This window comes from Bos grunniens, chromosome 29 (assembly GCF_055505025.1).
Source record: "Bos grunniens cultivar Pamir isolate PY7600 chromosome 29, Bosgru_T2T1.0, whole genome shotgun sequence".
Classification (NCBI taxonomy): Eukaryota; Metazoa; Chordata; class Mammalia; order Artiodactyla; family Bovidae; genus Bos; species Bos grunniens.
The window spans coordinates 9732704-9750143 of NC_141193.1; positions in this window are offsets into that span (position 1 = coordinate 9732704).

A 17440-nucleotide genomic window follows, 5' to 3' on the forward strand; every position below is an offset into this window, starting at 1 on the left:
AGTCATATCTGACTCCACGGACTACAGCATGCCAGGCTCTTCTGTCCTCCACTATCTCCAGGAGTTTGCTCAAATTCATCTCCCCTGAGTCGGTGATGCTATCTAACCATCACATGGTCTTCTGCCTCCTTCTCCTTTGCCTTCGATCTTTCCCAGCATCAGAATTTTTTCTAGTGATTCAGCTCTCCACATCAAGTGGCCACTCTATTGGAACTTCAACTTCAACATCAGTCCTTCCAATGAATATTCAGTGTTGATTTCCTCTAGGATTGACTGGTTTGATCTCCTTGCCATCCAAGAGATTCTCAAGAGTCTTCTCCAGCACAATTCCAAAGCATCAGTTCTTTGGTGCTCAGCCTTCTTTATGGTCCACCTGTCACATCCATACACAACTACTGGAAAAACCATAGATTTGACTATATAGACCTTCGTTGGCAAAGTAATGTCTCTGTTTTTTAATACCTTGTGTAGGTTTGTCATAGCTTACCTTCCAAGAAGCAAACATCTTTTAATTTCATGGCTGCAGTCACCATCTGCAGTGATTTTGGAGCCCCAAAAAATAAAATCTGTCACTGTTTCCATTGTTTCCCCATCTATTTGCCACGAAGTGATGGGACCAGATGCCATGATCTTAGTTTTTTGAATGTTGAGTTTCAAGCCAGCTTTTCCACTCACCTCTTTCATCTTCAAGAGGCTCTTTAGTTTCTCTCCACTTTCTGCCATTAGAGTTGTATTATTTGCATATTGAAGTTGTTGATATTTCTCCCAGCAATTGATTCCAGCTTGTGATTCACCCAGCCTAGCATTTCACCTGATATACTCTACATGTAAGTTAAATAAGGTTTGATATACAGCCTTGTCTCCTTTCCCAGTTTGGAAACAGAAATTGCACCACATTCCACTTTGCTTTAATTAAAAGCAAAGGATTGTATTTTGTTAATTATTTGTTGTTAGAGTACCAACAATGAAACACTTGCTTTCTGTTCTTTTCTCAGAAAAATCACAGGGCATCTACTCTTTCGCCTCTCAAATTCCATTTTCTGTAAATGACTGAAGACTGTGTAGCAGACTTATTATAGATTACTCAAAGGTCAAGTACCTGGCAAAGTCCTATGCTGGTTTCATAAAATCACTGAGGACAAACATATTCAGACAGTAAATCTTTAAACAGATTTAATGTTCATCGGATACAAGTATTTTTGGTAAATAATTTTCTCTCTGACTTTACAAAAAATCAAACACCCAATGCTCCCAAAGGAACTAGGGAAACTGATTCTTTGATCTATTGCAGTAGTGAAGCAGGTTAGACCCATGGATGAGAAACTGTCATGAGGTCACATAGATGTACTGTGGGTTAATGAAAGAAAATATTTTCCTTCCTTTAAGCTTCTCTCCACAAAGTCATTTTGACTCCTCTTGAATACCACCTGTTCCCAATAGCCTTTGAGGAATTCCTGGATGAAATTGGTGGCCTAGGGAAGGAAATTCCAGATACTTTAAATGGTTTCCCTGATAGCTCAGTTGGTAAAGAATCCACCTGCAATGCAGGAGACTCTGGTTCAGTTCCTAGATTGGGAAGATCTGCTGGAGAAGGGAAAAGCTATGCACTCCAGTATCCTGGCCTGGAGAAGTCTATGGATTGTATAGACTCCCGAAGAGTCAGAAACGACTGAGCAACTTTCACTTTCACTTTTTCAAATGGTTTTAATTCTCCCTTCTCTCATGATAGTAGTCTGTCATATGCTGTTGGAGAATTTCACTGCAGCTATTCCTGGTCATCACTGCTGGGTCCATATTCTTGATAATGCCACTATCTCAGATAATGACACTGGGATCCTCAGCCCTGATGTCCTCCTGAGAATATCCATCCCCTTGGATTCTAACTTGAAGCCAGAGAAACTTCACCTTTTCCTCCACCCCCAGTGGCAGCTCCTTCACCTGAATGGGACCTTCCCCAACATGAGTGAGCAGAACACGGAACCCTGTGTGGACAGCTGGGTGTATGACCTCAGCTTGTTCTCTTCCACCATTGTGACTGAGGTAAAGGCCTCATTTACCTCTTGTAACTATATGATCTCTATGTTTAGAATAACATAAACAGGGTTCAGGTTTTCAATTACTGAGTAGATAGTATAGCCAGCTGCCTTTTATTCTTTTAGTAAGTACTGGTTATCTTTTTAATTACCAAGGACTTTGTTTTTTATTACAATTGAATCTAGTAGAAATTTGGAGAAGGAAATTGCAACCCACTCCAGTGTTCTTGCCTGGAGAATCCCAGGGACGGGGGAGCCTGGTGGGCTGCCGTCTATGGGGTTGCACAGAGTCGGACACGACTGAAGCAACTTAGCAGCAGCAGCATAGTAGAAAAACAAACTGGAAACAAATCTTAGTATCACAAAACTTTAAATTGTTTTAAGGTATACAGTTAGACAAGATATAATGAGTGAAAAATTATCCTTGGTCAAATGTTCTTAGCCTACTTGCAAATTAGGAAATAGTTCCTACTTGGAAATAGTGGTATTAATTTTTAAAAATTTCCATGTCCTGGCTACTTCTCAGAGAAACATATAAGAGTGCATTTCACTCTAAGTGTAAAATCCAGACCTCATTGATGAAAAAAGTCCTTAATGTTTTTCATGTGTGGCAAAGATTTAGAACCACCAAGGAATGCAGTGCTAAGTGACTATGAAGATTGGCCCTGATATAACCTAAAGGAGTTAGCTGAGGGCTTCTAGAGAAAGCTATTTAAGCTGAGACTTGAATGATATAGATGAGTAAATGTGGTAAAGAAAACCAGAGAGTGTGCTCACTGAGGGCTATTGAAGTGAGTGAACACTGAGGGCTATCAGATGCTGTGAAGCTGCTCTGTTCTGACTTCCTTCTCTTCCAGTGGGACCTTGTATGTCATTATCAATTACAGAAATCAGTGTTTCAGTCCCTATTCATAGCTGGAATGCTGGTGGGAGGCCTCATATATAGCCATCTCTCAGACAGGTGAGTGTCTCCACATCACTGTTACCCTTCTTCTGTAGTATTTTCACAGTTTGTACTTAATTATTTCATGAAGAAGTCTTTACTGAGTTCCAGTATGTAATTTATACTGTTGGGGGTTGCCTTGATTCCCAGGGAGCTATAGATGGAAATGCAGAATTAGACTCATTTTGATGAATGTGATTTGTTTCCACAGAGTTCTCTGTACTGGTTATAGAAATGACCTTAGATCTGGGGGTATTGCAGAGAAGTTTTTAGAGGCAAGTTACCAGAAAAAATAATTTATAAAGTTGAGAGTTGCCATTGGGTAATTGGACATGGAACAACAGACTGGTTCCAAATAGGAAAAGGAGTTCATCAAAGCTGTATATTGTCACCCTGCTTATTTAACTTATATGCAGAGTACATCATGAGAAACCCTGGACTGCAAGAAACACAAGCTGGAATCAAGAGTGCTGGGAGAAATATCAGTAACCTCAGATATGCAGATGACACCACCCTTATGGCAGAAAGTGAAGAGAAACTCAAAAGCCTCTTGATGAAAGTGAAAGTGGAGAGTGAAAAAGTTGGCTTAAAGCTCAACATTCAGAAAACGAAGATCATGGCATCCGGTCCCACCACTTCATGGGAAATAGATGGGGAAACAGTGGAAACAGTGTCAGACTTTATTTTTCTGGGCTCCAAAATCACTGCAGATGGTGACTGCAGCCATGAAATTAAAAGACGCTTACTCCTTGGAAGGAAAGTTATGACCAACCTAGATAGCATGTTCAAAAGCAGAGATATTACTTTGCCAACAAAGATTCGTCTAGTCAAGGTATGGTTTTTCCTGTGGTCATGTATGGATGTGAGAGTTGAACTGTGAAGAAGGCTGAGCGCTGAAGAATTGATGCTTTTGAACTGTGGTGTTGGAGAAGACTCTTGAGAGTCCCTTGGACTTCAAGGAGATCCAACCAGTCCATTCTGAAGGAGATCAGCCTGGGAATTTCTTTGGAGGGAATGATGCTAAAGCTGAAACTCCAATTCTTTGCCCACCTCATGGGAAGAGTTGACTCATTGGAAAAGACTCTGATGCTGGGAGGGACTGGGGGCAGGAGGAGAAGGGGACGACAGAGGATGAGATGGCTGGATGGCATCACTGACTCGATGGACGTGAGTCTGAGTGAACTCCGGGAGTTGGTGATGGACAGGGAGGTCTGGCGTGCTGCGATTCTTGGGGTCGCAAAGAGTCGGACATGACTGAGCGACTGATCTGATCTGATCTGAATAAGAAAAAAGTGCCTCAAGATAGGCGATTCAGCCTGTTTGAAGAAACAGCACTATAGCCCTTTGTCATAAATTCTATGTTAAGTCCCTCACAGATTCAGCTAGCTAAATAGTTTCAGGTTCCCACCTTGGTCCTCACGTCATGGTTAACCTCACTGCAGTATTCATTTCTATGAAACCTGTGTGATTTGTAAGATGGTACTGAAGTTCAGTTTAAGAAATAATTGCACCTATAATCTGGTCTCTGGTTTTGTCTTAAAAAAAAAAAAAAAAAACCTAATTAGGGGTAATACTTGCAACCATATACGGTAATTAATCTATAGGCCTCATGGGTTTTAATTTGTGTTGTGAGAAGTTTGGGTTGTCCTGTGCCTGGCAGTGGTAATCCTCAAAGTAAGAGAACAAACAAGATAGCCACACACTCAAGTCTCTCACAGGGGAATGAGAAGCTTAAAAATATTCCTTGTCATCTATAAGTCTAATATCATTTAACATTAAGTTGAAAATTATGAACTCTGAATATATCACCTGAATGTAATTCATAAAAGATTTCATGCTCAGAGTGCTCGTATTGACCAATCTGAGCCCTTTATGATGATTCACAATAAAATGCTAATTGATGAGTTTAGATGAGCATAGGGTAACAGATGTGTGTGTCTGTGTGTCCATGTGAGTTAGGATAGGAGATGAGGGTGGAAAATTCAATGAAGAGAGAACCTTGAAGCTAAGCTAAGTATTTTAAACTAAAAATAGGCCAAAAGCTTATGAGAATTGACCTCAAAAGCAAAAATAGGCAAAGGGGACTATGTAAAACCAAAAGTCTTCTGCACAGCAAATAAAATAATCAACAGAATAAAAAGGAAGCCTCTTAGCCTCATCCACCAGAGGGCAGACAGAAGAAGCAAGAAAAAATACAGTCCCACTGCCTGGGAAATGAAAACTGCAGTAACAGAAAGTTAATCGCATCTCTAACATAAATAACAGCAAGATCTTCTAGGACCCACCTCCCAGAGTAATGGAAATAAAAACACAAATAAACAAATGGGACCTAAGTAAACTTAAAAGCTTTTGTACAACACAGGAAACTATAAGCCAGGTGAAACGACAGCCCTCAGAATGGGAGAAAACAATAGTACATGAGACAATTGACAAAGAATTAATCTCCAAAATATACAAGCAGCTCATGCAGCTCAATTCCAGAAAAATTAACAACCCAATCAAAAAGTGGGCAATAGACCTAAACATATATTTCTCTGTATGTAAGAAGACATACAGATGGCTAACAAACACATGAAAAGAAGTTTAACAGCATAGCATATGCAACTGGACGTTGAAAGAAATCCGGAAGCAAAAGCCCAATATGTATATGCTTAGATACAAGGACTGATGTTGAAGCTGAAACTTTAATACTTTGGCCACCTAATGTAAAAACTGACTCCTTCAAAAAGACCCTGATGCTGGGAAAGATTGAAGGCCGGAGGAGACGGAGGACAGAGGATGAGATGGTTGGATGGCATCACCAACTCAGTGGACATGAGTTTGAGCACGCTTTGGGAGTTGATGATGGACAGAGAAACCTGGCGTGCTGCAGTGCATGGGGTCGCAAAAAGTCCGACATGACTGAGAGACTGAACTGAACTGAACATGATACTTTTGACACCATACCCCCATGCATGGGCGCAGTCAGTCCTGTCTGACTCTTTGCGACCCCATGGACTGTAGCCCATCAGGTTCCTCTGCCTATGGAATTTTTCAAGCAAGAACACTGCAGTGGGCTACCATTTCCTACTCCAGGGGACCCTCCGACCCAGGGATAGAATCCACATCTCCTGTAGCTTCTGCTTTGTCAGGCGGATTCTTTCCCACCAAGCCAACTGGGAAGTTCTTAACATCATACATCATATGCAAACACAAAGATTATATAATCTTTGGAAACACATTCATTGAAATGATAGCAATGGTGACCTTTTAATGGTGTGTTTTTAAGTGATTGTTACTTTGCAATTTTCTCTTTTCATATTTTCAACAATTACCATATATAACTTTAACATTTTTAAGATGTCAAAATTAAAAGATACACAACTTCAAAATGTGTGTACATTTTGTAAAATCACTACAAATCAAAAACTGTACTCCCAAGCTCCCAATTTATTCCTTCTCCCTTTTCCTGCCTAGTAACCATAAAATTATTTTCTACATCTTTGACTCAATTTCTGTTTTGTAAATAAGTTCATATATATATACTATGTATAAATAGATAACTAACAAAGACCTATTGTATAGCAGCACAGCGAAATCTACTCATTACTCTGTAATGAACTAGATAGGAAAAGATCCAAAAAAAGAGTGAATATATTTTTCCATATATCTGATTCACTTTGCTGTGCAGCAGAAAGTAACACAACGTTGTAAATCAACCATACTCCAATAAAAAAATTTTAATAATAAACTATGATTCAGTGGGGGAAAAAACTATATTCCAAGTGTCATAGCTAATTCAAACAGAACAAGTGGCAAAACCAATACAATATTGTAAAGTAATTAGCCTCCAATTAAAATAAATAAATTTAAATTTTAATAAATAAATAAATAATAATAATAATTTAAGACAAACCCAGTTTGAAACGTTAAGTTTTCATTTTAAAAACAACAGGTTCAAAAGTACTAATAATTCTCATTGTGGGTGAGGGTACACTGCAATGGGCATTCATATACATGAAAACATGGTATAATTTAAAAAATCAAACATGCTGTGAAGCTGCCTAAAACAGCTGACATTATATTAAGAGTTTTATTTCACTTTTTGTTCACCAAGCCCTTGTTGCACATATATAACATACAAAGAACTTGGCTTGTTCCTGTGGATAGGTTTGATGAGACAAAAAGCATAAAATCAGACTATCAGAGAGTTCACAAATGCAGTTAAGGTGTCACGTTATGATTTTCTTCAAGTCTGTGATTTTAACATAGAAGCTCAAGTCTCTCTAAGTTGGCAGGATTCCAGAATTATTTTGAGTGCATATATCTCAAAATCTCTCCATCTGAGGTATCAAAATTCTTTATACAAAGCCAGAGTTAGAGGTGAGATATAAAAGAAGGGGCTTTCATTTTTCTGCTCAAAAAGATTACTAGGTCTCCTGAAGAGCATCCTTCGTTCCTATCCACTTTGCAGCTCTACAATTCTTTGCTTCTCCCAATAGATTTTGTCTAATATATTGAGATTAATGGATAGTTTTTCTTGTTTACTCTGTTGAAATGGTGAATTACATTAATATATTTTACAGGGTTAAACTGATTTGCCACTATGGTAAGCCTACACGTTCAAGATATAGTAACCTTTTTTAACACATTATTTGATTTGATTTGCTAAAAATTTTAGTGAGAAGCTTTGAATCTATGTTAATGAGAGTTACTGTTCTCTAGATTACTTCTCGGTTTATCTTTATCCCAGTAACGTTACCCACATAGAAAGTTAAGAAACATTTTCTCCTCCTCTGTTCCTGAAGGAGTATGCGAAATTAGAATTGTCTTCCTCAAGTATTTGGTGGAAATTTTCAGTGAAGATGCTTGTAGTTTCCCTTGTGGGAGAACGTTTAACTATAAATTTAAACAATTTTTTGCCATGTGTGTGTGCTTATTCACTCAGTCAAGTCCAACTCTTTGAGACCCTATGGACTGTAGCCTGCCAGGCTCCTCTGTCCACAGAATTTTCCAGGCAAGAATACTGGAGCCAGTTGCCGTTTCCTTCTCTAAGGGATCTTTCAGATCCAGGGATCGAAACTGTGTCTGTTGTGTCTCCTGCATTGGCAGGCAGAATTCTTTAGCACTGAGCCACTGGGAATAGATATAGACTATTTAGTTTATGTCTTTATGAATAGTTTCTCTCCTCATCATAGATTCCATTTTCTTTACTTGGTAATTTTTGACAGAAGCCAAGCATTGTGACTTTCAATTTCTTGGGTGCTAAATATTTTTCTACTCCTGAAAATTTCTTTGAGATACACCTAAGATACTTGGAAACACTGATTTTTTGGGGTCTCAGAAAGTCCAGGAGACTGCATATCAGGCAGCCGTTTGGACTCACTAACAGGCTGTCAATACTGGCAAGGGGTTAAGGAACCACAGGCAAATCTGGACTTATCTCCTAGCTTGTTGACCAAGTCTGTAAACAAACCAGGCTTGTTTGCTTGTTATCACAGCAAGACAAACACTGAGGTTTGCAACAGAGAAAGATTTTTTTCATGAGGCAGTCAACTGAGAACACAGAACAGATCTCAGAACTGCATCCCCAAAGGCCAAAGGCTTGAGATATTTATGATATAAAGAAGCAGAGTGGTCACAGGCATTTGGAGAGGAGATTGGAGGTGAGGTGAAGTCATTCATTTCTCTGCAGGCCCAGGTTTAGGGTTAGTGGACTCAGTTAGTTTTAGCCAGGTGTATTGGGCAAGAGTTGACTCCAAACTTTTGGAAAACAACTTAAGCCCCCATTACTACAGTGACTCATGCATCAGAAGCATGGTCTATAGGGGTGGTTAGAAATCTGATGATAAATTACCTAGGGTTCATGTAGTTTGGAGAAGGCAATGGCACCCCACTCCAGTACTCTTGCCTGGAAAATCCCATGGATGGAGGAGCCTGCTGGCTGCAGTCCATGAGGTCGCTAGGAGTCAGACACAACTGAAGCAACTTAGCAGCAGCAGCACCAGCTGCTGATTTTTTCCCCTTTTCTCTAATTCATATTCTCCAAACTTCATGCTGCTGCTGCTGCTGCTGCTGCTAAGACGCTTCAGTCGTGTCTGACTCTGTGCGACCCCATAGACGGCAGCCCACCAGGCTCCCCCGTCCCTGGGATTCTCCAGGCAAGAACACTGGAGTGGGTTGCCATTTCCTTCTCCAATGCATGAAAGTGAAAAGTGAAAGTGAAGTCACTCAGTCGCGACCCCATGGATTGCAGCCCACCAGGCTTAAGTAGGTTTAATCAGTAAGGGCAGGTTACAAGCAAAGGGGTTTGTGAGCCATTGTTCCCTTATCTGCTGTTCTATAAGACACACTCAGTGAGTTCTGTTAAGTGCCATCTTCCGTTGGTTTCATAATTTCTCCCTCTTCATCTGCTTTTTCTTTCTAGTACCAAACTTTATGTGTTCTCTGCTTCCTGTCCACTTTCTTTTTGTCCTATTCCTTATTTTATCTTTTTAAAAACTTAACTATCTACAGAAAACAGCTTTTAAAAGGCACCCATATATACACCTTATATACTAAAATGAAGTATATATTACTAGTTTACTGTGGTACAGAGCTTTCCTTAGGAGAGGAGGATGGCTCTGATGCTAGGAAAGATAGAGTAAGCCTACTACATCTGGGCTCTTTCACTAAATGCACATTGAGAACTGGGGGGAAAATGTATGAAACAACTATTTTAGATTGTGAAAGTATATTACAGTAATATATTTACACGTCTAAAATCAATAGCAGAGAGTAGATGAGAGGGCTTCCCTGGTGGTCCAGTGGTTAAGAATCTGCCTTGCAATGCAGGGGACACTGGTGCAACTCCTAGTCCTGGAAGATCCCACATGTTGATGGGCAACTCAGCCTGTGCCCCACAACTGCTGAACCTGTGCTCTGGAGCCCACAGGCCGCAACTACTGAAGCCCTAGGGTTTAGAGCCTGTCCTCCACAACATGGGCTTCCCTGGTAGTTCAATTGGTAAAGAATCCACCTGCAATGCAGAAGAACCTGATTCAATTCCCGGATCGGGAAAATCTGCTGGAGAAGAGATAGGCTACCAACACCAGTATTCTTGGGCTTCCCTGGTGGCTCAGCTGGTGAGGAATCTGCCTGCAATGTGGGAGACCTGGGTTTGATCCCTGGGTTGGGAAGATCCCGTGGAGAAGGAAAAGGCTACCCACACCAGTATTCTGGCCTGGAGAATTCAATGGACTGTATAGTCCATGGGGTCGCAGAGTCAGACACAACTGAGCGACTTGCACTCTGAAACAAGAGAAACCACGCCAGTGAGAAGCCCATGCACTGCAACAAGAGAGTAGCCCCCTACTCTTCACAACTAGGGAAAGCTTACATGAAACAATGAAGACCCAGCAAGCCAAAAATAAAATAAAATATGTCAGTCAGTCAGTTCAGTCGCTCAGTCATGTCTGACTCTTTGTGACCCCATGGACTGCAGCACGCCAGGCTTCCCTGTCCATCACCAACTCCCAGAACTTGCTCAAACTCATGTCCATCAAGTCGGTGGTGCCATCCAACCATCTCATTCTCTGTTGTCCCCTTCTCCTCCCACTTTCAATCTTTTCCAGTATCAGGGTCTTTTCAAATGAGTCAGCTCTTCACATCAGATGACCAAAGTATTGGAGTTTCAGCTTCAGCATCAGTCCTTCCATTGAATATTCAGGATTGATTTCCTTTAGGATTGACTGGTTTGATCTCCTTGCAGTCCAAGGGACTCTTAAGAGTCTTCTCCAGCACCACAGTTCAAAAACATCAATTCTTCAGTGCTCAGTTTTCTTTATAGTCCAGCTCACATCCATACATGACTACTGGAAAAACCATAGCTTTGACTAGATGGACCTTTGTTGGGAAAGTATTGTCTCTGCTTTTTAATATGCTATCTAGGTTGGTCATAGCTTTTCTTCCAAGGAGCAAGCATTTTATTTTTTACAGTATGAAGAGGCAGAAATAAAATTTAAAAAATAAAAAATATTTAAAGTAGATGGGAGAGAAAATAGAAGTATATAGGAGTAAAGTTTCTATGTATTCTTAAAATTTAATGAGTGTAAATATGAAATAGTTTCTGATAGGTGATGCTGTGTTTTGTAAACTTTAGAGCAACCTCTGAGGGAAAAATAGCTTAAATTTCTTAAATGAATTAAATGATACACTAGAAAATATTTACTTGAAACAAAAGGTGGTATTAAAAGAGGACCAGAGGAACAAAATAGTCATGAGACAGAAAGAAACAACTGGGATGTGATTTGGGGAAGTGATACCAGTCCATGGCATTTTGACATAGCACTCTGAACAAACTAAGACAGAAACCAGTTTCCTTTTATTTTTTAAAATTGAGATATAAGTCACTATGGTATCACATAAGTTTGAGGTATACTATATGTTGATTTGATACACATATATTGCAGTATGATTACCAGCATAACATCAGCTAACATCTCTACTATGTCACACATTCACAATTTCTCTTCTTCTGTGGTGAAAACAATTAAAATCTCATCTCCTGGTTCCTGTGGGGAAGGATGGGAGGAAGGGATAGTTAGAGAGTTTGGGATGGATGTGTACACACTGCTTTATTTTAAATGGACAACCAACAATGACCTACTGTATAGCACATCTGCTCAATGTTATGTGGCAGCCTGGATGGGAGAGAATGGATACATGTATTTGGATGGTTGTGTCCCTTCCTTATCCACCTGAGTCTATCACAACCTTGTCAATCAGCTTTACCCCAATACAAAATAAAAAGTTATTTTAAAAGAAGAGGGAAAACCATTTTAATGAAAATAAAATAGCAAAAAAATCTTTCTTGAATTACTATATGTCAGTTAAAATTTACGGTAGAAATTTCACATGAAGTGAAAAGAAAAAGCATTAGAAATGGCTTCTTTTTTAAATAGATGAACTGAACTGCAAAAGATCTGATAGTTCTTCACATGGCAATAGTTGTAAAACTATGAATAGAGTTAAAATTCTATTTAAAAACGGATAACCAACAAGGACTTACTGTATAACACATGGAACTCTGCTCAGTGTTATGTGGCAGCCTGGATGGGAGGGGGTTTGGAGGATGGATACATGTATATGTACAGCTGAGTCCCTTCTCTGTTACCTGAAACTATCACAACATTGTTACAAAATAAAAGTTAAAAAAAATAAAATAAAATTTGAGTCCATAAAAAACTCATCTTGTAAACAATTTGAAGTTTATAAAACAGTATTTTTTACTATAATCACTGTGCTATATATTAGTTCTCCAGAACTTACTTTCTATAGTATTTACCTATACCTGCAAGTTTGTGCCCTTGAACAACATCACTCTAATTCTCCCTTTCCCAAACTGTTGGCAACAAACCATTCTAATTTCTATTTTCACAAATTTGGGTTTTTAAGATTCCACATTAACATGACATCATGCAGTGTTTATCTATTTTTGACTGACTTATCTCAGTTTAATGGCCTCAAGGTCCAACTGTGTTATCACAAATGGCAGGATTTTCTTCTTTTCCGTGGCCATATAGTATTCCACTGTGTGTGTGTGTGTGTGTGTTGTTTAGTCATGAAGTCATGTCCAGCTGTTTTGCGATCTCATGGACTCCAGCCTGTCAGGCTCTTTGTCCATGGGATTTCCCAGGCAAGAATACTGGAGTGGTATGTGTGTACCACTTTTTACAAAATCCATTCATACATTGACAGCACTTCGTTCCCATATCTTGGCTATTTTGATAATGCAGAATAAACATGAGGGTACACTTTATCTCCTCAATATACTATTTTAATTTCCCTCAGATATATTACCAGAAGTGGGATTGTGAATCATATGATAATTCTATTTTTGACTGAGGAACCCCTGCTGGTTTTCACAAAGGCAGCACCGATTAACATTCCCACCAACAGTGTGCAGCGGCTCCCTTTCCTCCACCATCTGCAGCGGCACTTGTCATGTCCTCTCTTCTTGATGATAGTCGTTGCATTTGGTGTGAGGTGACAGCTCTCATTGTGGTTTTGATTTTTATTTCCTCAGTGATTAGTGACGTTGAGCATTGTTTCATATATTTTTTGGCCATCTGCATGACTTTTTGGAAGAAATTCTGCTTTGTTCTTCTACTTCAGGTGTTTCGTTATTGTTACTATTGAATTGTCTGAGGTGTTTTGTGTATTTTAACTCCTTCTCTGATGTGCTGTTTGCAAATGTTTTCTCTCATTCCATAGTTGCCTTTTCATTTTGTTGATAGTTTCAGGCCAATTTCCTTTGGGATGTGGATGCAAAAATCCCCAATAAAATACTAGTGAATTAAATGTTCCAACTATAAAATTATTATTATATAAACACAACCAAGTGTTATTAATCCCAGAAATACAAAATTGATTCAGCTAACATAATTAACTAATACTATATCAATAGATAGATAACTCAAAACTACTTAATTGTACCAATAGAAAAAAATTATTTCTTAACATGAAAAACCCCTGCATGGTAAAAATGTTCAATAAATGCACAATAGAAGGGGACTTCACCCTAATAAAGAGTACATATACCTCTTCATTTTTTTAATTGTTCCCTTTGCTGTGTAGAAGCTTTTGAGTGTGATGTAGTCCCAGCTTTCTATCTTGGTTTTATCACCTGTGATTTTGGTGTCTTCTATGAAATCATGGCCAAGACCAATGTCTAAAAAGTTTTCCCCTGATTTCTTTGAGATGTTTTATGACACAACTCTATTTGTCTTGCTAACAAATAGAATATTATTTGGCCTTTAAATGAAAGCAAATCCTGTCATTTGGGACAATATGGATAAGCATACAGACACTAAGATACTAAACAAGTGGAATAATCCAGTTACAGAAGGACAAATACTGCATGATTCCAATTATCTGAGGTCCTAAAATAGTCAAAACCATAGAAGCAGAGAGGAGAATGAATGGTAGTTGTCAGAGGCTGTGGGAGGGGGGAATTGTTCTTCAGTAGGTATAGGTTTATTTTTTCAAGATAAATAAGGCTATAGTTAACACTATGGTATTATACATTTTAAAATATGTTGAAAGGGGAATTTCCAGGAGGTATGGTGAATAAGAATCCACTTGCCAGTGCATGGGACACGGGTTCAATCTGTGGTCTGGGAAGACTCACATGCCTTGGAGCAACTAAGCCTGTGTGCCACTACTACAGAAGCCCATGCACTCTAGGGCCCAAGAGCTGCAACTACTAAGCCCATGTGCTGCAACTGCTGAAGCCCAAGAACCTAGAGTCTGTGCTCTACAAGAAAAGCCACCACAATGAGAAGCCTATGCACCACAATGAAGAGTAGCCCCCACGTGCTGCAACTAGAGAAAGCCCACATGCAGCAATGAATACCTATTGCAACCTATATATCTGTATATACGTTGAAGGGATGGATTTTGTATGAAATATTCATTGAAAAAAACTACAAAAGAGCATATGGAAATTTTTGGAGATGGCCTATTGGATCAGTGCCTTAAGGTACTGTTAGTATCATATGTATATGCATGTATACAATCTCAACAAAACATATACACTAAATGTGTACAGTTTTGTGTATCAATAAAGCTAGAAAAGAGCATATATGAAAAACATCTATGATCACTTTTGAGCTTTGTTTGTTTGTCTTTTTGTTCATGGTGTAGGGTGGAGGTCCAGAAAACCTTTTGGGTTCATTTATTTGTTCAAGCATCATTTCTTAAAGGATTCCTTTCCCTCACTAAATTTTTCTTGTCTCCTTGGTTAAAAATCAACTGACCATAACTTTAAGGTTTACTTTTCTGATCTCAATTTTATTCTTTCAAACTAGTGTTAATGTTTAATATTTGTATACATGGTGTATACATGAGTGTCTTTTGAAAATTGTTTCTGTAAATAAATCCCAAGATGGTAACAATAACCCTGTGTACGAGACAGCAAAAGAGACACTGATGTATAAATCAGTCTTATGGACTCTGTGGGAGAGGGAGAGGGTGGGGAGATTTGGGAGAATGGCATTGAAACATGTATAATATCATGTATGAAATGAGTCGCCAGTCCAGGTTCGATGCACGATACTGGATGCTTGGGGCTGGTGCACTGGGACGACCCAGAGGGAGGGTATGGGGAGGGAGGAGGGAGGAGGGTTCAGGATGGGGAACACAGGTATACCTGTGGCGGATTCATTTTGATATTTAACAAAACTAATACAATATTGTAAGGTTTAAAAATAAAATAAAATTTAAAAAACAAAACAAAGAATGGAACACATGAAGACAAAGAGAAAGCAGAGTAGCTTATAAAGTTTGGTAGCAGGAGAGAGAAATATAATGAAGAGGAAAAAATTAAAGATATTCATAGAAGCCAAGTCTTTCAGGAGATATGAGGAAATGAGATTCCTTGTAAAAATGAAAGGTTTGGCTTTGAGGCAGGAGAAGGCCATGCTATGCAGAAGGAAAAATGCAGAGTTTGGGGATAAAGATACAGGGGAATAAAAAATGAGATCTCTACTGTTCTTTGTCCCTTAACTGATGTAAGTAACAGGGTTCCCAGCAGGAGGACACATATGAGAGGCAGTGCTGTAAGTTTGAGGAGAGAGGACTGGGTACAAAAATTGGATGACTGGTTCCCACCCCCCCCCAAAGACACAGCATATATCAACCTGAAAATATAGTACAACTGCCAGGAAATTCCAAGAATTCACTTGGTAGTTACTGTAGGGTAAGGGAGTTAGAGAAGGCAAGGTTCAGAAAAAGAATGAGACCGGCACTTTACAGGAGCAGATCACCTTTAATGAGGTGAGAAGGGGCAGCAGTCAGATTAGTGAGCAGCAGCACTAACCCAAGAAAAGAGTAAGTATATATAGGCATGTTTGTGGAACTCTACTGTCTTAAGGGGGCCTGTTCTTCAAGATTGTTTGGAGTAGTTATCTCTTAAATGGCTGGGGTAAGGAATTCTGGAGATTGGCCAGAGGCTGGACCAGCTGGGAGTTGAGCACAATCAACCTTAATGTCCTTTTTTTTTTTTCCCTTTGGGTGAAAGAGTTCTTTGTTTTGCATAGAATGGTGGGGAGGACCCTAGGGGAGTTTTAACTCCCGGCTATATTGAGCCATGTAACTTTCCTTCATTCCAGACCCTAAGGAATATATACAAAAAGAGAAAGAGAGGTGAGTGCTGTTAATGTTCAGGGCTTCTTCATGCTGATAAATGAGGGTCAGGGGTTTGTGGTCTGGGAGGAAGGAAGTCTAAGGCCTGTGTTATTGATTTTCTATTTTAGCCATCAGGGTCTCAAGCAAAATAACAGTCGTGACTTGATCTCAGGAAATGGCTCAGATTCAGTCTTTGAAGAATCCCTGGAAAAGATTAAACAAACAAGGCCCAAAGGTGAGTAGGAAGACGATAAAAATGAATGGTCCAAGAAGGGGTAAAACCCAAGGCATCCAGTTCCAATTGGTTAACCATGACTTCCAGGAATTGCTTAATCTCTGAGGGATTCATAAGGCTCGATCTGTAAGGTTTTTTGCAGCTGCTTGGACAATACCTGACTGGTTGACATAGAAACAGCAGGATTAGTCTAGAAAAAGGCACAGACCTCCCTTCTCTGCAGTAAGTAGATCTAATCCCCTTCTATTTTGTAATACTACAGCCACCAAGGAATCAAGTTGATTTTGGATAGTTATTAGGCCTTGAGCTATTTCATGGAGGCTGTCTGATAAGTCTGTAGAAAGTGTCTGGTAGTTTTGGATGGAGGTGGTTAAGCCAGGGGTTCCTGTTCCAATTCCAGCCGCTATTCCTAGTACTACTAAGAGGGTAATGAAATGAATGGCTCATTTTATTCTCTTGTGGATGAGAGGAATAGGTAAGGGTTGATCATTGGGGGTTATTAAAATGTTTGGACTGGCGTATACTAGGGTGCAGGTTCCGGTCCAACTAGTAGGTAGACAGAGGTATGTAGACATCCCACACAGGAAAAATAGGCTATGTGTCGTAATATAACCGCTGAAGTTGATGGCAAAGAGGAATCAAGGTGGAGGCGGGGGATGGGGGTTGATCATTTGTTCAAGGGCACTCAGAGACCCTGCTAAGGTGGCCCCACGATGGGAGAAGTGGAGGAATATGCTGAGGGAAACCGTCCTGTAAAGTTTAAAGAGTGTCCTGTAGAAAAATAAATAAATAAATAAAGAGTGTCCTGTAGGCCCAGAAACATTATATATATGGGACTTTGGAGTCAGTAAGGGGCTGATCAGTTATATGTTCAAAGAGATTAAGTGTCATGTCTAAGGTCTGAACACAGTCATGAGATAGGTGTTCTGCTTCTGGATCTGGTGTAGGGAGTAAGCTAGCAGGATTAAAATGTTTACAAGGCATAAAAGAAAGGGATGGGTCGAGGAGGTGTGCGTGGAGGATTTGTAATTGAGCAGGGGGCAGAGAAAGGAAAGCCCAATGAGAGAGTAAGCCTTTGAAGGA